Raw genomic sequence first — 18,592 nt, forward strand, 5'->3', positions numbered from 1 at the left:
AAAAATAGCCAAAAGTACGTAGAAGTACAGAAATTTCATTTAGTTGGCAAATAACGTCGAATTCAAAGTGATGATACCTTTTTATATACCAATCGATTATAATTGGTTTTTGTTACAATTTCTGGAAGAACGATTTTTATATTTTCTCAAAAATAGACAAAAGTACGTAGAACTACAGTAATTTCATTTAGTTGACAAATAACTTCAAGTATTGAAAGCTATCACCTATGCAATTTATACACCAATCGATTGTAATTGATTTTAGCTACAATTTCTGAAAGAACATATTTTTATATTTTCTCAAAAAATAGCCAAAAATACGTACAAGTACAGAAATTTCATTTAGTGGGTAAATAACGTCGAAGGGATGATTTATACTTTTTATACACCAATCGATTGTAATTGATGGCGGCTACAATTTTTGAAAGAACACATTTTTATATTTTCTCAAAAAATAGACAAAATACGTAGAAGTACGGAAATTTGATTTAGTTGGTAAATAAGGTCAAATTCAAAGTGATTATATATACCAATCGATTGTAATTGATTTCGGCTACAATTGTTGCAAGATAAACTTTTTATATTTTCTTTAAAAAAACGACAAAAATACGTAGAAGTACAGAAATTTCGTTTGATTGGCAAATAACTGCAAATTAAAAGGGATGACCTACACTATTTATACACCAAGCTATTGTAATTGATGGCGGCTACAATTTCTGAAAGAACAATTGTTTATATTTTCTCAAAAATTAGCCAAAAATACGTAGAAGTAAGGAAATTTGCAGTTATGTGCCAAACAGACGAAATTTCTGTACTTCTACGTATTTTTGTCGTTTTTTGGGAAAATATGAAAAGTTTATCTTGCAACAATTGTAGCCGAAATCAATAACAATCGATTGGTATATATAAAAGTGTAGGCCATCACTTTGAATTTGACCTTATTTGCCAACTACATCAATTTTATTTTGTCCATTTTTTGAGAAAATAGAAAAATGTGTTCTTTCAAAAATTGTAGCCGCCATTAATTACAATCGATTGGTGTATAAAAAAAGTATAAATCATTCCTTAGAATTCGATTACCCACTAAATGAAATTTCTGTACGTATCTTATCGTATCTTCTTGTACGTATTTTTGGCTATTTTTTGAGAAAATATAAAAATTTGTTCTTTCAGAAATTGTAGCCAAAATCAATTACAATCGATTGGTGTATTAAAATGTATAGGTCATCGCTTCAAATTTGAAGTTATATGACGAATATTTTAAAATTCTGAAGTTCTTCGTATTTACTGAATCGTCCTAATACACTCTATTATTTAGTAACTTACATACAATATTGTGTTTCTCCACGTTTGTGCAAACATTTTGATATAATAATATCCATGTATAATATGTAGAACTATTGAGTAAACAGGTAATTTTCAAACCGTAAAACTAACAAGTCGCAAAGAATTTCAATCAACCGTATGCCACGTACATTGTAAAAACCCTATCTCCTAAAAAATGTGAACTGAAAATCTACTATTTATTGCATATATTACAAGTCTAGAAGCTCTAAGGATTGCACTGGTGTAAGGAAAATTGAAATTGGTTGACAAACGGTCGTGATACGATTGTTTGAACAGAAAAACTCATTTCGTCTGTACTGACTCTCAATTACTGTTTTTACAATTACTTCGGTTATACAAATTTGTTTTCCATAATTCTTTGTTCACTGATTTTATAAAAGATTTACCTATCCAGTGGTGATGAAAGAATTAAAATTGGTGAGCAAACAGCTAAGATATGGCAAGTCAAAGAAGCGTTCCCATTTTTTTCTCACTGACTTTGTTATACTCTTTTTACTGTAACTTACGGTAGACAACTCTATTCTTCTATTTTTTTAATTCGACGTGTTCACAAAAGATATACCTTTCTATTGGTGAAGACAAATTTAAAATCGATTATGTAACGGAGATATGACCGGTCAAAGTAAGCGTTCCCATTTTTTTACCCCCTTGGTATTCCGAGTGTTAACACGTTGGAATATTGAACAATAAAAAAAATGTTGTGAATTTTAAACAATCTCTTAAAACTAAATTTGGCATATCACAATCTAAAGGAAAATAAAAACTCGCTTGTAATTTATTATTTTTGCTCAAAACTGAGATTTATTTGTTTTATAAAAAATAGACACTTTACGAAGCTTCGTAAAAATAAGGTCAAGTCAAATTTCGGTTTTTTGAAGTTTTTGTACCCCAAAACCGAACAATATACTCAAAAAGTATAACAAATCATTTTACTCTAAACATATAATTTATATGTTACTATGTTTTAATTGCCGCAAGGTTCTACTGTATCGATTTTGTTGGCTATTTTCGGCAAATTTGAGACTAAGAGAAACGAAAGCAATGAAATTGAAAGACGGATAGGTATTCTAGAGCGAATCAGTTATAAACTTAGAACGGAAAACTAGAACTAGGCAGGCTCATATGGGCATGATCGAAAGGAAATGTGAAGAATTTTTTGCCTTCTGCATAGTAGGAGTTGGGCGTTCCACCCAAGTCTACCGCATGGTCTATGGTAGAACATAACTCATCATCATGTTTTACCGCCGACGCCGGCGTCGGCGGTAAAACATGATGATGAGTTATGTTCTACCATAGACCATGCGGTAGACTTGGGTGGAACGCCCAACTCCTACTATGCAGAAGGCAAAAAATTCTTCACATTTCCTTTCGATCATGCCCATATGAGCCTGCCTAGTTCTAGTTTTCCGTTCTAAGTTTATAACTGATTCGCTCTAGAATACCTATCCGTCTTTCAATTTCATTGCTTTCGTTTCTCTTAGTCTCAAATTTGCCGAAAATAGCCAACAAAATCGATACAATATAATTTATATGTTTAGAGTAAAAATCATTCTAAATTAAAATGATTCGGTCGACTATTCTGGTTTAATAAGCGATCTACGAAAAAAGTTTCGAGTGATCGAAGTCACACCGATGATCAAAGTCACCCCGGTTTACGGTACTACTTACTTTTATTCCTGCGCACCCCTGGTGGTGCAAAGGGCCGTTGTGAAAGATCGCCATGCTGGGCGATTGCTCGCCATCGCCTTGACCTGCTGCCAGGTCAAACATTCGTCAACTTCTTTTATTTCCTTGTTGAGGCTGCGCCGCCATAGAGATGGTCGGGTTTCAATTTTTTCGAACCCGAACCCGACCGAATCCGAGAGCATGAAAATTTAGAAACCCGAACCCGACCCGAGCCCGAAATTATAAAATTTGAAAAACCCGAACCCGAAACGAGCCCGAACATTTTAAAGCTTAAAAACCCGAACCCGACCCGTACCCGAGAATGAAAATTTTGTAAAACCCGAACCCGACCCGACCCGAGAATTTTAAAATTTGAAAACCCGAACCCGACCCGAACCCGAAAGTTAAAAATTTGAGAAGCCCGATCCGAATCCAACTTGCTACGGAGAATCAACCAAAGATCTCGAAGATTTTTAGTTCTAGGCACCCGATCTGGACCCTAGGCTCATCAAGTAGAATCACTCGAATCTGAAGTAGCAACATAGGCATTGAGTTATATCTGCATATGGCAAAACAAATCACTGCCGAGTAGAATCCGCATTTATATTTACTATTATTGAACGTCGAATTTGTAATGTTCTGAGAAACTTATAAATCGTCGATATCTTAACCGGAAATTAAGTTAAATCGGTGGCTAACTCATGGGGAAACAGAAAGCTTGTTCACAGTTTCCAACAACCTTGTCCGTCGTCCTTAACCAAAATTTCTGATTTTTTATCAGAAACCATTCCTGCAAGGCAGTTTCGTATAATTTATTACATGTATTAAATTAAGCCATGGCAATTGGAAATTCGTATTCGACAGTTTACATGACGTCACCCACGTTACTGGTTGGTAGGGTCAAACCTGTATCCCATCATTAGCGTTAGGACGATCTATGATGGGGTATCTAAGTTATTTTATGCTTCAGATTATACGGTAAGCGCGCCAGTAAAGATGCTTCGACTTCTCCAATGGAGCTCTCGGAACGACTCCAAACTTTTAAAAATCCGTTAATTGCTTCAACAGAACACACAAAATTTTTGCGATCAATTCAAGTTCGTGGAAATTCATGTATTTTCATGAAGGAATCCGGATCATGCAAACAGCTCAGCCCTGGAACAGACAGAAAGTGCTTGTTTCATATATGTACCACTGATTTGATAGTGATGCTATTATACCATCACCATATGAGTGTCATGAACAACGGAACCTGGCGGAAGTGAAGCTAGGTTTAGGTCTGATGGAACAAAGACAGTCTCTAGAAAATAAATTTGGCCTAAACTATCCGCTTTTAAAAAAATAATGTGCCCTTTTTAAATTTGAGCCTCCATAATGACACCAAAGTACCACCAAATCCTTAATTTTCCGTTATAGTTTATTTAAATTGCAAGCAATCTTTATCATAAACCAATTTGATTATTAAACTTCCGTTAAAGCAGGTACAACCTATTTGTTTCATTTGACCAACTTAACAGTGCTCGCTTAAAGTTTGTTTGGGGTACAAATGTACCACACAAACCCGTTTGCGTTAGTGTTTTGTCATGTGTACATAATTAAAATAAATTATTTTATCTTTTTTTCAAAGCAAAATATCGATACATAGAAAGCGAGAAACTTGTGTAAAATTGTATAAGTTCCAACTCTGCCGAATAATAGTATCTGTTATTTGCAGGCATTGCATTTATCGCTCATATGAGTAAGTGCGCCCGAATAGTTTGCTACTGCGACAATAAAAACTCACATTTCCACACGAAAAGTTATTGGCACACACAACTTCTCCGGATAAATACAACGTGTTATTTCTCCGGATAAATAAAACAGCCGGAGAATGAGTGAATGAGTTTTTCACGGTATCTTTTCTTCGCTCGCTGCTTTCCTGCCGTTATTCCAAAACACGAAAAAACAAGTCTATCATTTTTCTTTGCCGCTTTTCTTTGTAATTATGTGTTTTTTAAGTTTTTATTGATTTCCACGAAATTAAAATTTTATCACCTTCTCCGGTGAGAAGGAAAAAGTCAAATAAATTTTATCCGGAAAATCATTCTCATGCTATTTGTGGAGACGGAGAATTTTGCGACTTATCTTATCTCGGAAAAGTTGGACATCGGATAAGCTTCTTTTCGCGTGAGTGAGATAGACTTACAATGTCTGGTTATTTGTTATAACAAAGCACTATACCAAAGTAACTAGAAAATGCGCTTGGATTGGTATCGTAATTTTTGCTTTTGCGGATTAAAGAGGCAAAACACATTCATGAATATGATTTGTATATAGTATGCAAAACGCAACATTCGATTTGTTATCTTCTGCAGTCCAGGCTCTGGAACATACTTACTTATATCCACGTATAATGCATCGGCTCTACCTGTTCCTTTGACGCCTTCCTGTTTCATCTCCGTTACTGCATATTGTTGTATTTTGAACGTTTGTATTGGCGTTTGGTTTTCAAAAAAGCATCGGAATAAATACGCTTTTTGAGCGGTTTTTGAAAAAAATGTTCAAAAGGAAAAGTCTTTACAAGCTCGTATAAATGGTCGAAATCGATTTGAAACTACCGGAGTTATAGCAATATGAAGAAAAAGGGAATTTTGACGTATTTTAAAGACTTACTCTATACAAAATGAAATATTACATAATTAAATAGTCAAAACGCGAATATTTTTAAACAGGTTACTTTACGATTGATTTTAGAATAAGACTACCCAATTTAATTATAAATTTAATAAAAATTAGACATATTAGAGCGCTTTTAATTCTGGGATACGAATGTACCCCACAAAACCGCTTACGTAGAGAAAAAGTCGCCGCGGCCTAAGTATCGATTTTAAAGTACCTGTCGAAATTTATATTCCATTATAGAAAGATGAACCGATATTTTTCGATAAATTCCTGTTGACTTGGTTTATTACTAATTATCATGAAAAATAAATCACAAAGAGATTTTAGATGCGAAACACGTATTGTTGAATGCTCTCTCATGAATGTTCGTTTAAAAAATTAAATAATTCAGGTAGTTTGCGAGTCTGAAGAGACGGAATTTTATGCAAGAATGAAAAAATACAATATTTGAGCACCAGAAAATACGACGAATTCTAGCGATTCAGAGGTGCTAACATTTGGTACGATTATATGTGTCATCCATTCGTATCACGAAGTATAATTCATTACTACAAAAAAGACTGTCATGAAATGGTTGGGTTGTTTTGTTCAAAACCCGAACCCGACCCGACCCCGATAATTTGTAATTTGAAAAACCCGAACCCGACCCGAGCCCGAAAGTTCAAAATTTCAAAAACCCGACCCGACCCGAACCCGAGAATTTCAAATTTGAACACCCGGAACCCGACCCGAACCCGAGAAGCTTTAATTTACAGAACCCGAACCCGACCCGAAACCCGTCGGGTTCGGGTCGGGTCCGGGTTTCGGGTCCAAAAACCAGAACCCGACCATCTCTACGCCGCCATGAGCCTCTGGGTCTGCCTCTGCTGCGAGGTCCTTGGAATTTTCACAATATATTCAAAATTGATTTCTCCAGCGGCGTACGTTGGATTTTATTTTTTATTGCTTATTTTTCAATCATATTTTTTCCCATTTTTATGACATTTTCCGCGTTTTTTCACTCATAAGTGCGCCATTTTGCGTAAAATCAAAATTTCGAAAAAAAAATGCTGCGTACACCACTTGCTATTGTCATAACTTAAGTTTCTGGCTCTAGGTCAAAAATTATGATAGAGAGTTTTCCAGCTGTAGAACTCTCCCAAAAACGGACATGGGGAAAATGCTGCACAGCCGCCATCTTGTTGTGAATTTACTCGGAAAATAAAAAAAAATGTTTGTGCTCGATTCATCTCTTTATTGCGTCAATAAAAATTCCCGAAATATGCCTATTTTTCGTACTCTACAGTGGTGTGACCCCTTTACCCATCAGTTCATATGCACAACTATCCATTAACGCGTTTTACTGTAGAATTTTGACATCTAACTGCTTTATTATTGCACTAATGGGATAATCACACTTCATATTTCATTATAAAACAAGACAGCTGCTAATTTTTGTCATTTTATTTACATTTTTGAACCGGGTATACTTGGGGCAAATGGCGGCTGAAAAGTAAGCAATACATTTAATTTAATTTTATTGTTAGAATTAGCGCTAACAATTCCATTACGTTACAAAACGTTGCCACAGGTGTAAAAGAAGTGTTGTCTATCAGAAAATCCGAAGGAATATGTAAAACAACTTAAAATTTGGTTTTATTTAAGCGTACGAAAGTTTTTGCGTGAGGGATTTTCATTCCCAAAAGCATTTTAAGAAGTGATTTTGTGTTTCCCATTATCTTTGATACATTTTTTGATGGAATTGAAGATATCACTGCATTTGGTTCACTTTTTGAAACCCCTGGGTTTTAATGGGTTAAGCACACTCACTTGCGGTTTTTGTTCACGATGAGAATAGGGCGAAGTTGCGGATATTTCAAGAAGCTAATTTTATTTTAATTAAATTTTAGTGTTTGTCAATAGTTTTGTTCAAATGTTTTATTAATTAGTATAGAAAATAACCTGCACTGATAAAAATCCAAATGTTAATTCTATTTGCTTCAAACCACTTAAAATCCACATGAAGTAGAAATGATAATGTTATCATGCGCACACATACCTTCTATGTATCAACCGTATAAACGTGTTATAGTTTAGTTCAGGCCCGTGCGCAGAAAATTCTCAAGGGGAAGGTTTTATTTAGTTTGACGTTCCGTATAAAAAAGTAAAGAAACCCTCAAACGTTGAACTTTTTTTCCGAAGCCTGTGGGGCCGAGTCTTCTGTACCAATCGACTCAACTGATTGGATAAATTTCTGTTATCGAGAAGAAATTTTGACTCAACTGATTGGATAAATTTCTGTTATCGAGAAGAAATTTTGACTCAACTGATTGGATAAATTTCAGTTATCGAGAAGAAATTTTGATAGATACCGCAGTCTGCTGGCTCGTGATAATGTCGGATTGGTTTGTAGTAGTTAAGCTTACCGACTAAACCTGTTTCGCAATCCTCCTCCATCCGGGGCAACCGTCAGGTGCTACTTCAGTAGGCTCTTTAATTTTGTGTTAACTGTTCATGAAATGTTCCCACAGTTGCTTTTTTAATTAGTTATGCAATTTGCGTTTCGACTTTGTCTCATCAGAATCCGACACTGACTTAGTAACAGGACTAAGCTAACAAATCCCTAGTCCTACATGATGTCCCGCAAGAAAAGTAGTTCAAATTTTAAGCTTATGAGATTTGGTACAATCGAAACACTTGGTTTGGCTTAGCAAGCCAGTGCAAGATGCACTATGCTATATTTCTCCTTGGTGGAGAAAAATTTATTCTCCACAAAGGAGAAAATTGTTTAAAACAACATCACGCAAGGACTAGGGATTTGCTCAGAAAATACAAATCGTGTTTCGTTGTGGGAGCTAGCGTCAATCCGGCGCTAGCTTAGTCCTGTCACAAAGTTAGGGTCGAATTCTGAAGGGACGAAATCGAAACGCATAAGATTCCATAACTAGTTTACTGATAGGCTTGCTCTTAACACGCAAAGGTGGTTTTAAACAATTTTCACCTTAGAGAAGAAAAATAGTGTTTACCTATTTTTTCTCCACTAAGGAAAAATATAGTATAATGCTTGTTCTTGCTTGCTGTCCCACTTTTGCGGTATATCAATAAAGGTGCAAATATAGTCACCTGTTGAGACACAAACCGATCAAAAGGTGTCGACCATGATGTTTTACATGTTTCTTATCGGCTCAGTAGTGCTGAGAGTTTTACAGCGGCGGTATTTCCCCCTTTACCGATGCCAATTTTCGAGTTATTTAGGTGTCAGCCACTCCGAGGGAGAAATTATCGGCGGTGAAATTTCTCCAGATGATGAAATACCGATTTTCTCCGACTTCATGGTTTTCATCCTTAGCTCCCGTTGCTAGCCCGCTTACCGAGCTTTGCTGTGTAACGTGACTACTCACAATTGTTGCTACTATCGAAACTTGTCGAAACGCGAACGTGATCCAGAGAAGCCGATCAATTTGACATACAGCCCTCTCCAGTCACACTCGCAAGGTTTCTTCAACTACTTGTTTCTAGAGTGACAGAACTCAAATGACAATTTATGTGTGAAACGGTTTGTAGCATAGTTTTTTTTCCCAAACAGGAAGTTAATAAACTTTAAAGTCATTCAAAATCTTTATGGGAGGGGTTTGAACCCCCAAAACCCTCCCCTTGCGCACAGGCCTGGTTTAGTTATATGTGCGTATTGTTATAGAATCGGGATTTATGTGCCTTATAGTTATGAAATGTGAATGTAAAATTAATATTTCTTGTAAATACACACATTAGGTTTATATGCCAGCAAATGGTGTCTATATGCCTCCGCTAATTGCAAAAATCTATGTGTAAAATCAATAGGCATGACGCTTACATTTTTTTAGTGTGGTCTAATCACAATACAACTGATTAGCCAATCTGATATTGCCATTTATATTCTTCATTCGAAATTAAAAGGTTCGATAAAGGGCGAACACGAAAAATTATTGCGACACATTCAACAGGGCATAACTTTTTTACCATTGGGTAAAAATCAACCAAATTTTGCACACTTTCTCATTGATGTGTATTGTTTATATGCTGTCAAACTCGAAGTCGTGTTTTTCGATTCAACGAAAATTGAGGTGAACCAACGTAAGGTTGACCTAGTCAATTGGGTTAGAAGAAATCTGCCATGGTGCAGCTGGTGATAAGCACCACTAACAGTGCAGTGATTAGGTAAAATTTGCAGCAAAATAACTTTTTTACACAATTTTAAGCATCTTAGTAGAAAGCAACATTTCAATTGTAGCCTATAGCGAAATAGTACTTGCCTTAAATTGTAGTAAATTTGATTTGTTTTTCATTTTCATTGCTTTGTGAAACAAATCAGCAATATTTGGTGAACTCATCTTCGCCACCTTGAAACGAAGGGTTAGTTGGGAAAAATAATTCTGAACCAGAGTAATAGTTAACTATGACTTTTTAAATATGTTGTAAAGAATCAATTCAAAAAAACATTGATACTATGCTTCTTCCCACCCAACCCGGATAAATTGATGCAAAACCCGGAGGCCCGGAGATCGCTCCAGATAACCGGAGTGTCCGGGGCAAACCCGGAGGGGTGGCAACCTTAATCTTGATACCAATTTAGTCTCACACCATATACTGTAAGCCGAAAAGCAAAGAAATAGTACTATAGTGACTAATGAAATGAATAAGGGATCATCTACCATAGGTACCTAGCTATTTTTCACAATAGCGGACTGGCATGGAACAGGTCCATGCAAAAGAAGGAATAAAGAATACTTTCTCCACGGTTGCCGCAGTCCAACATTTTACTGGGCAGAGAAGTTGTTTCTGTTGTACAACAGAGACGCAACTCTCAATTTCAAGTGAGGTTTATTTAGTGTCATCTCAGTTCATTTTTACACAGTTTTCTTAAGCAACGTTTGTTCGCAACTGCAATGATTGCTGCATGGTTATGGTTGCTTACAATATATATTGCATATTGATATGACTTACAACGTTCTTGAAGCGTAACTACTACAATAAACAATAAATGGATTATTTGTACTATAGTTTTTTCACAATTTGACATATTGTGATTCGACAATAAACACGCCACACCGTAAATTGTTTCCGTCACTTCGGGTATTGTTTTCAGCAGGAAAACAATTTGGGGAATATGGCGTTAGGTTATGTTACAATACAAAAACGACGATTTTTTTAGAACTTTTTTTTGTGGACTATACATGTACAATACCACAAATAGTCGCTTAGTTCCGTATTAGTTTCTACTATTTCTCGTATAGTTCAAATTTTTTTTCTAGCGAAATACTATACAAATAAAAACGTATAAATCAACGGTAGGATTTTGACGAACAATGTTGGAAATAGTTATAGTATGTTTTTACATTTCTTATAAAAGAAATGTATAGAATTCGCTCAAACTTTCAAGATTTTTTCGGAGGCCCGGAGGGCCGAGTCTTATATGCCAATCGACTCAGCTCGACGATTTGGGACAATGTCTCTCTCTCTCTCTGTGTGTGTGTGTGTGTGTGTGTGTGTGTGTGTGTGTGTGTGTGTGTGTGTGTGTGTGTGTGTGTGTGTGTGTGTGTGTAACGGACAATCTCTCATTCGTGTTTCTCAGGAATGGCTGAACCGATCTTATCCAAACCAATTTTAAGTGAAAGAACTACCAAACAGTTAGAACGCTATTAATTTGTTTTTTATTCTGATGCTTAGTTTCCAAGATATGAATGTTTGAATGTGTAAAAATGGCGTTCTTAGTAGTTTTTTTTAAATTATCTGCTGAAATTGACAACATAGATTACCAATTTATATATTTTTAGGCAGCTTATACGAATACCTTTCGAACAAGCTTGTTGAAATCGGACTATTATCAAAAGAGATATTTAACATTCAATGCGGACGAAAGATTTTTATCATTTCCCATTGCCAGGAATATGACCAAAAACATGTAATCTATTATTAACGCCAAAACGGCTTATTTTAGGTCAAAAGTATCTTCGGAGAATATAATGGAGGCAATACGCCCTTTCTTTTGGTATTGTGCTTTTGCTGATTAATCCCCCTATGAGTGAGATATTTTCACAAATTTTCTTGCTTGGAAGTGATTATATCGAAATTTGTAGCTCTTACTTTTGCGAATAATTTTACTGAAGACTTCAAATATCTATTTTGAATACTTTAAAAGTTATGGCTTGTTGTTTGTGGATTACTCTTTGTCGCCTATTTATTGTTCAATATAGTAATAATCCATTGAAATAAGCCAAACATTATTACGGTAAAACGAATTTTGTATTTCATTTTTCTATCTACAACCGCTAGAAATAATCACCGAACACTTCCAAGTTTTCTGGAAGTAACTTGATAACTTATCAGTGCAAAAATGTTCATTTGTATGAACTTTCCGACTACAATTTTTCTAACTTATAACTATAGAATCGAACTGAAACATATCGGAAAATGAAAGCGAAGTAAATAACTCCAAGCAACGGTGTAGCCAAGAGAAGGTTTTGGGGTTTAACACCATACAACTCCCCCCCCCCCCCCACCACACAAAAAATATTGGATTGAAGTTGAAAATTTATTGATGCTGACTGATTTAATTCAATATTACAATAACAATTATCTGATCCGTACATTGATAACCTGTTGTTGTAAACATCATGAGGACTTTTGATAAATTGTCGGAATGGGGTCCTGATATGTAACTGATCTATTGGTCTTGATTTCACAGTTGTCTAATAGCATCAATATCAAATTCCTGCCTGAAAACATTCCAATGGAAAATTCCAGAGTTCTGTAATCAATCATGATCCTCAGATTTCTTTTCAAATTGAGCTCGCTTTTGTAGAGATGTACTGTAATAAGGGTCTTTATTTAATAGAAAGCGAAGTTAAAATTGATTTAATGTCTATGAAACATAGAACTGCTCACCAAAAAAATGCATAAAATTCAACATTTGCTAAAAATGTTTTTGCCTTTCTCATTCACTCTTAAATTCGTCAATCTAATCCCGACCGGGAGGGCCGAGTGTCATATGCCAATCGACTCAGTTCGTCGAGATCGGAAAATGTCTGTGTGTGTATGTATGTGTGTGTATGTGTGTATGTGGAAAAAATGTGACCTCTGTTAATCAGAGATGGCTGGATCGATTTGCACAAAGTTAGTCTCAAATGAAAGGTACAACCTTCCCATCGGCTGCAATTGAATTTTTTATTGATTGGACTTCCGGTTCCGGAGTTACGAGTTGAAGAGTGCAATCACACCGCAAATTCTCATATAAACTGAAATGAAAAATTTCCAAAATCAAATTTGTATTTTTGATGCCAAATGACTTTATAATGCATGAAACATTGAGATTTGATGTAAACTCGAAAAAAATAATGTTTGACAAAAATTGATTTTTTGGACTTTGGTACATTTTTGCCTTTCTCATATAGAAAGGTTATGCAATCACTCGAAAAATCGTCAATCATACCGGCCCGGAGGGAGTATGCAGTGAGGGGTCGCTACTTTAAAATTAAAACTAGTTTAAAATTTAAAACAAGTTGAAAATTTTCGGCAGGACCCGGACCTCCCGGATCTTATTATGTGATACTGAAACATCGCTTGAAACCAGCGGCGGTCAAGCGATGTTTCAGTATCACATAGTATCTCAAGATCGTGGCTGTCGATCCATTGTACGTATGTGCAAATCGTACTGAACATGTAATATTCATTTCCACCATTGTATTGAACATAACCAACCATGGAATCGTAGTCTGGACAAATGAGACAAGCACAATTGCACCACTAGGTGGATTAAAACGGGTTTTTATTTTGGGAATGCGTCGAGTTGAGACGAAAACGTAATAACGAGGATAACACTTTCCGAATGTAGAGAAAAATTTATGAAAAATGACGATTTCCATTCGACTCTAGCAGGTCCTGATCGATTATGATGAGCATTTGATTTTTGTTGTATGACCAATTATATGTACAGGTCAAATGTTCAAAAACAGTAATTTAAGGTCATTATAGCATCATTTTGAAACCGACAATTTCGGAGGTTTAGTATCTTCGATGAGTTTTACAAACGTTAAACAGCGCATCATTTGATAAAATAATTTCGACGGTATACCGTCCAAGAAGTATTTATGGTGAATTATCTCAGGTTAATATTCATGACTACAATAAAGTCTCAACAAATTCGCTAAAGACACGAACTCTGTTACTATTTTCTGAAAAATTAATTCTGCATAATTTTAAAACTTCAAAAATTACGGTTTCGGAATTATGCCGTTTGGACAGTAAGATCGATTTTCACCAAACCCCCACCAATTGTAAAATTGGTATTGTAAAAACGCTTTTAATCCACCTAACAGTGTGATGAGACATTTCTTATAACTTTCTTATAACTTATCACTATCTTCGGATATTATATCGTTCGAGAACATTTAGAACTTGATGCTTCGCGATGTTTTATAACACATACTACATGGGATAGTGGCAGGACTCAGAGAATCGCTCAAATCAGCATAAGACAACATCAGTGCTAGAAATCTCAAACTAAATCAATAGGAAAGCGAAAAAATTGCCCATAAAATAGACATACAAACGAATTATTGTTAATGCTCTGTTAATAAAATATCTAAATTCCTCAATCAATGCTTTGTGGTGGGAAAACTGAATTTTCCTAAAGGGGTTATGTATACTGTACTGAGCCAAAAAATCGATTTTTTTGAATCGATTTGAAGTTTATACTTTACACAAATTTCCAACGCGACTGAGAACTAAGAAATCAACGCTTTTTCTTGAAAAAAAGCGATATTAGCAGTGACACCATTCAAATAAAATCAACAGTGAATATTTCCAGACTTGGTTTTATTTCCTATTTAAGAACTATTGTGTTTTTTACATCCTAGATTGCATGATTCAGTGATCGAAACCCAAAACTTCATGAAGTATTTGAAATTATTAAATTAAAATTTATGTTTGCTATTGAAATTGACAAAATGATAGTATATATAGGATATAGTCTCTTTCGCGATTGTTTACTTTTTCGGTCCCACCTATCAGCATTGAAGTATCGCCCTTACGTTTTTTACAATACCAATTTAAATAAAGACCCTTATTACAGTACATCTCATTACAATTGGTGGGGATTTGGTGAAAATCGATCTTACTGTCCAAACGGCATAATTCCGAAACTACTGTTATCAAATTACTGTTTTTGAACATTTGACCTATACATATAATTGGTCATACAACAAAAATCAAATTCTCATCAAAATCGATCAGGACCTGCTAGAGTCGAATGGAAATTGTCATTTTTCATAAATTTCTCTCTACATTCGGAAAGTGTTATCCTCGTTATTACGTTTTCGTCTCAACTCGACGCATTCCCAAAATAAAAACCCGTTTTAATCCACCTAGTGGTGCAATTGTGCTTGTCTCATTTGTCCAGACTACGATTCCATGGTTGGTTATGTTCAATACAATGGTGGAAATGAATATTACATGTTCAGTACGATTTGCACATACGTACAATGGATCGACAGCCACGATCTTGAGATACTATGTGATACTGAAACATCGCATGACCGCCGCTGGTTTCAAGCGATGTTTCAGTATCACATAATAAGATCCGGGAGGTCCGGGTCCTGCCGAAAATTTTCAACTTGTTTTAAATTTTAAACTAGTTTTAATTTTAAAGTAGCGACCCCTCACTGCATACTCCCTCCGGGCCGGTATGATTGACGATTTTTCGAGTGATTGCATAACCTTTCTATATGAGAAAGGCAAAAATGTACCAAAGTCCAAAAAATCAATTTTTGTCAAACATTATTTTTTTCGAGTTTACATCAAATCTCAATGTTTCATGCATTATAAAGTCATTTGGCATCAAAAATACAAATTTGATTTTGGAAATTTTTCATTTCAGTTTATATGGGAATTTGCGGTGTGATTGCACTCTTCAACTCGTAACTCCGGAACCGGAAGTCCAATCAATAAAAAATTCAATTGCAGCCGATGGGAAGGTTGTACCTTTCATTTGAGACTAACTTTGTGCAAATCGATCCAGCCATCTCTGATTAACAGAGGTCACATTTTTTCCACATACACACATACACACACATACATACACACACAGACATTTTCCGATCTCGACGAACTGAGTCGATTGGCATATGACACTCGGCCCTCCCGGTCGGGATTAGATTGACGAATTTAAGAGTGAATGAGAAAGGCAAAAATATTTTTAGCAAATGTTGAAATTTATGCATTTTTTTGGTGAGCAGTTCTATGTTTCATAGACATTAAATCAATTTTAACTTCGCTTTCTATTAAATAAAGACCCTTATTACAGTACATCTCTACAAAAGCGAGCTCAATTTGAAAAGAAATCTGAGGATTATGATTGATTACAGAACTCTGGAATTTTCCATTGGAATGTTTTCAGGCAGGAATTTGATATTGATGCTATTAGACAACTGTGAAATCAAGACCAATAGATCAGTTACACATCAGGACCCCATTCCGACAATTTATCAAAAGTCCTCATGATGTTTACAACAACAGGTTATCAATGTACGGATCAGATAATTGTTATTGTAATATTGAATTAAATCAGTCAGCATCAATAAATTTTCAACTTCAATCCAATATTTTTTGTGTGGTGGGGGGGGGGGGGGGGAGTTGTATGGTGTTAAACCCCAAAACCTTCTCTTGGCTACGCCGTTGCTTGGAGTTATTTACTTCGCTTTCATTTTCCGATATGTTTCAGATCGATCCGATGGTTATAAGTTAGAAAAATTGCAGTCAGAAGGTTCGTACAAATGAACATTTTTGCACTGATAAGTTATCAAGTTCCTTCCAGACAACTTGGAAGTGTTCGGTGATTATTTTTAGCGGTTGTAGATAGAAAAATGAAATACAAAATTTGTTTTATTGTAGTAATGTTTGGCTTATTTCAATGGATTATTACTATATTGAACAATAAATAGGAGACAAAGAGTAATCCACAAACAACAAGCCATAACTTTTAAAGTATTCAAAATAGGTATTTGAAGTCTTCAGTAAAATTATTCGCAAAAGTAAGAGCTACAAATTTCGATATAATCACTTCCAAGAAAATTTGTGAAAATATCTCACTCATAGGGGGATTAATCCGCAAAAGCACAATACCAAAAGAAAGGGCGTATTGCCTCCATTATATTCTCCGAAGATACTTTTGACCTAAAATAAGCCGTTTTGGCGTTAATAATAGATTACATGTTTTTGGTCATATTCCTGGCAATGGGAAATGATAAAAATCTTTCGTCCGCATTGAATGTTAAATATCTCTTTTGATAATAGTCCGATTTCAACAAGCTTGTTCGAAAGGTATTCGTATAAGCTGCCTAAAAGTATATAAATTGGTAATCTATGTTGTCAATTTCAGCAGATAATTTTAAACTACTAAAAACGCCATTTTTACACATTCAAACATTCATATCTTGGAAACTAAACATCAGAATGAAAAACAAATTAATAGCGTTCTTACTGTTTGGTAGTTCTTTCATTTAAAATTGGATAAGATCGGTTCAGTCATTGCTGAGAAACACGAATGAGAGTTTGTCCGTTACATACACACACACCCCATGAAGTAATACGATGACGTAGTTCCGTGGGGAATAAGGGCGTAAAAAGTAAGGAATGTTTTAGTGGTTAGGCACGAACGTGAGTCGTGAGTCCCACACAGTGCCAATATACTACAGGCCAGGCTTTTGAAGCTTTTTTCACCTTACTATAAAAACATACACACACATACATTGTCCCAAATCGTCCAGCTGAGTCGATTGATATATAAGACTCGGCCCTCCGGGCCTCGGAAAAAATCTTGAAAGTTTGAGCGAACACTATAAATTTCTTTTATAAGAAATGTAAAAAACGTAAGGGCGATACTTCAATGCTGATAGGTGGGACCGAAAAAGTAAACAATCGCCAAAGGGACTATATACTATATATACTATCATTTTGTCAATTTCAATAGCAAACGCAAATTTTAATTTAATAAGCATTGATTTCTTAGTTCTCAGTCGCGTTGGAAATTTGAGTAAAGTATAAACTTCAAATCGATTTAAAAAAAATCGATTTTTTTGGCTCAGTACAATGTACATAACCCCTTTAGGAAAATTCAGTTTTCCCACCACAATGCATTGATTGAGGAATTTAGATATTTTATTAACAGATCATTAGCACTGATGTTGTCCTATGCTGATTTGAGCGATTCTCTGAGTCCTGCCACTATCCCATGTAGTATGTGTTATCAAAAACATCGCGAAGCATCAAGTTCTAAATGTTCTCAAACGATATAATATCCGAAGATAGTGATAAGTTATAAGAAAGTTATAAGAAATGTCTCATCACACTGTTAAGTGGATTAAAAGCGTTTTTGTTATTATACTGACCATGTCCACCATAGGTTATTATAATGCTAATTGTGAAAATAAATTTCAGTTAAAATGATCAATTTAGCAGAAGCGTGCAGAAACTACTTTATCGACGCTGTCAAAAGAATAGGCAAAAGTAAAGAACCTTACAATGTTGGTATTTTCCGCATAGTTTATCACATTTGTAACGATCGCATATAGTTTTAACTTTATCGATATTTAATAATCGAGATTTGATTACCTGCCATCTGGAAAGTGTTGACATCAGTGGTACTGCTGCTTAATACAATTTAGCTATTTCCACTATCGAGCAAAGAACATAACTTTCTTCATATTATTGTGAGCTCATCCCACCATCTTGAGCTGGGCAAATCGGAATTAGCTAGTACCGATAATTATGAGTGGAATAATGAATAACCATGACCATAGGAGAATAATAACATACCATATCGCATATGGTTGAAACTACCATACAGAATGTGAACTTGTTCAAATATATTTGATTAATTAGAGTTAATTTTATGTCCAACAGAGAC

General features: G+C 35.2%; 1 protein-coding gene across 3 annotated transcripts in view; it reads left to right on the plus strand.

Annotated features, from left to right (window-relative positions):
• Positions 1 to 18,592, plus strand: part of LOC131682791 (probable cytochrome P450 303a1) — a 202,671-nt gene that overhangs the window by 20,180 nt on the left and 163,899 nt on the right. The window contains exon 1 of one of the 3 annotated variants that reach the window (XM_058964545.1): positions 9,738 to 9,849. The exons of the other annotated variants lie outside the window; for them this stretch is intronic. The gene's annotated coding sequence lies outside the window, so the exon portion shown is untranslated. Of the gene's footprint in view, positions 1 to 9,737; positions 9,850 to 18,592 lie in introns of those variants that run through there. 3 annotated transcript variants of the gene reach the window in all.

This window comes from Topomyia yanbarensis, chromosome 2 (genome assembly GCF_030247195.1).
Source record: "Topomyia yanbarensis strain Yona2022 chromosome 2, ASM3024719v1, whole genome shotgun sequence".
Classification (NCBI taxonomy): Eukaryota; Metazoa; Arthropoda; class Insecta; order Diptera; family Culicidae; genus Topomyia; species Topomyia yanbarensis.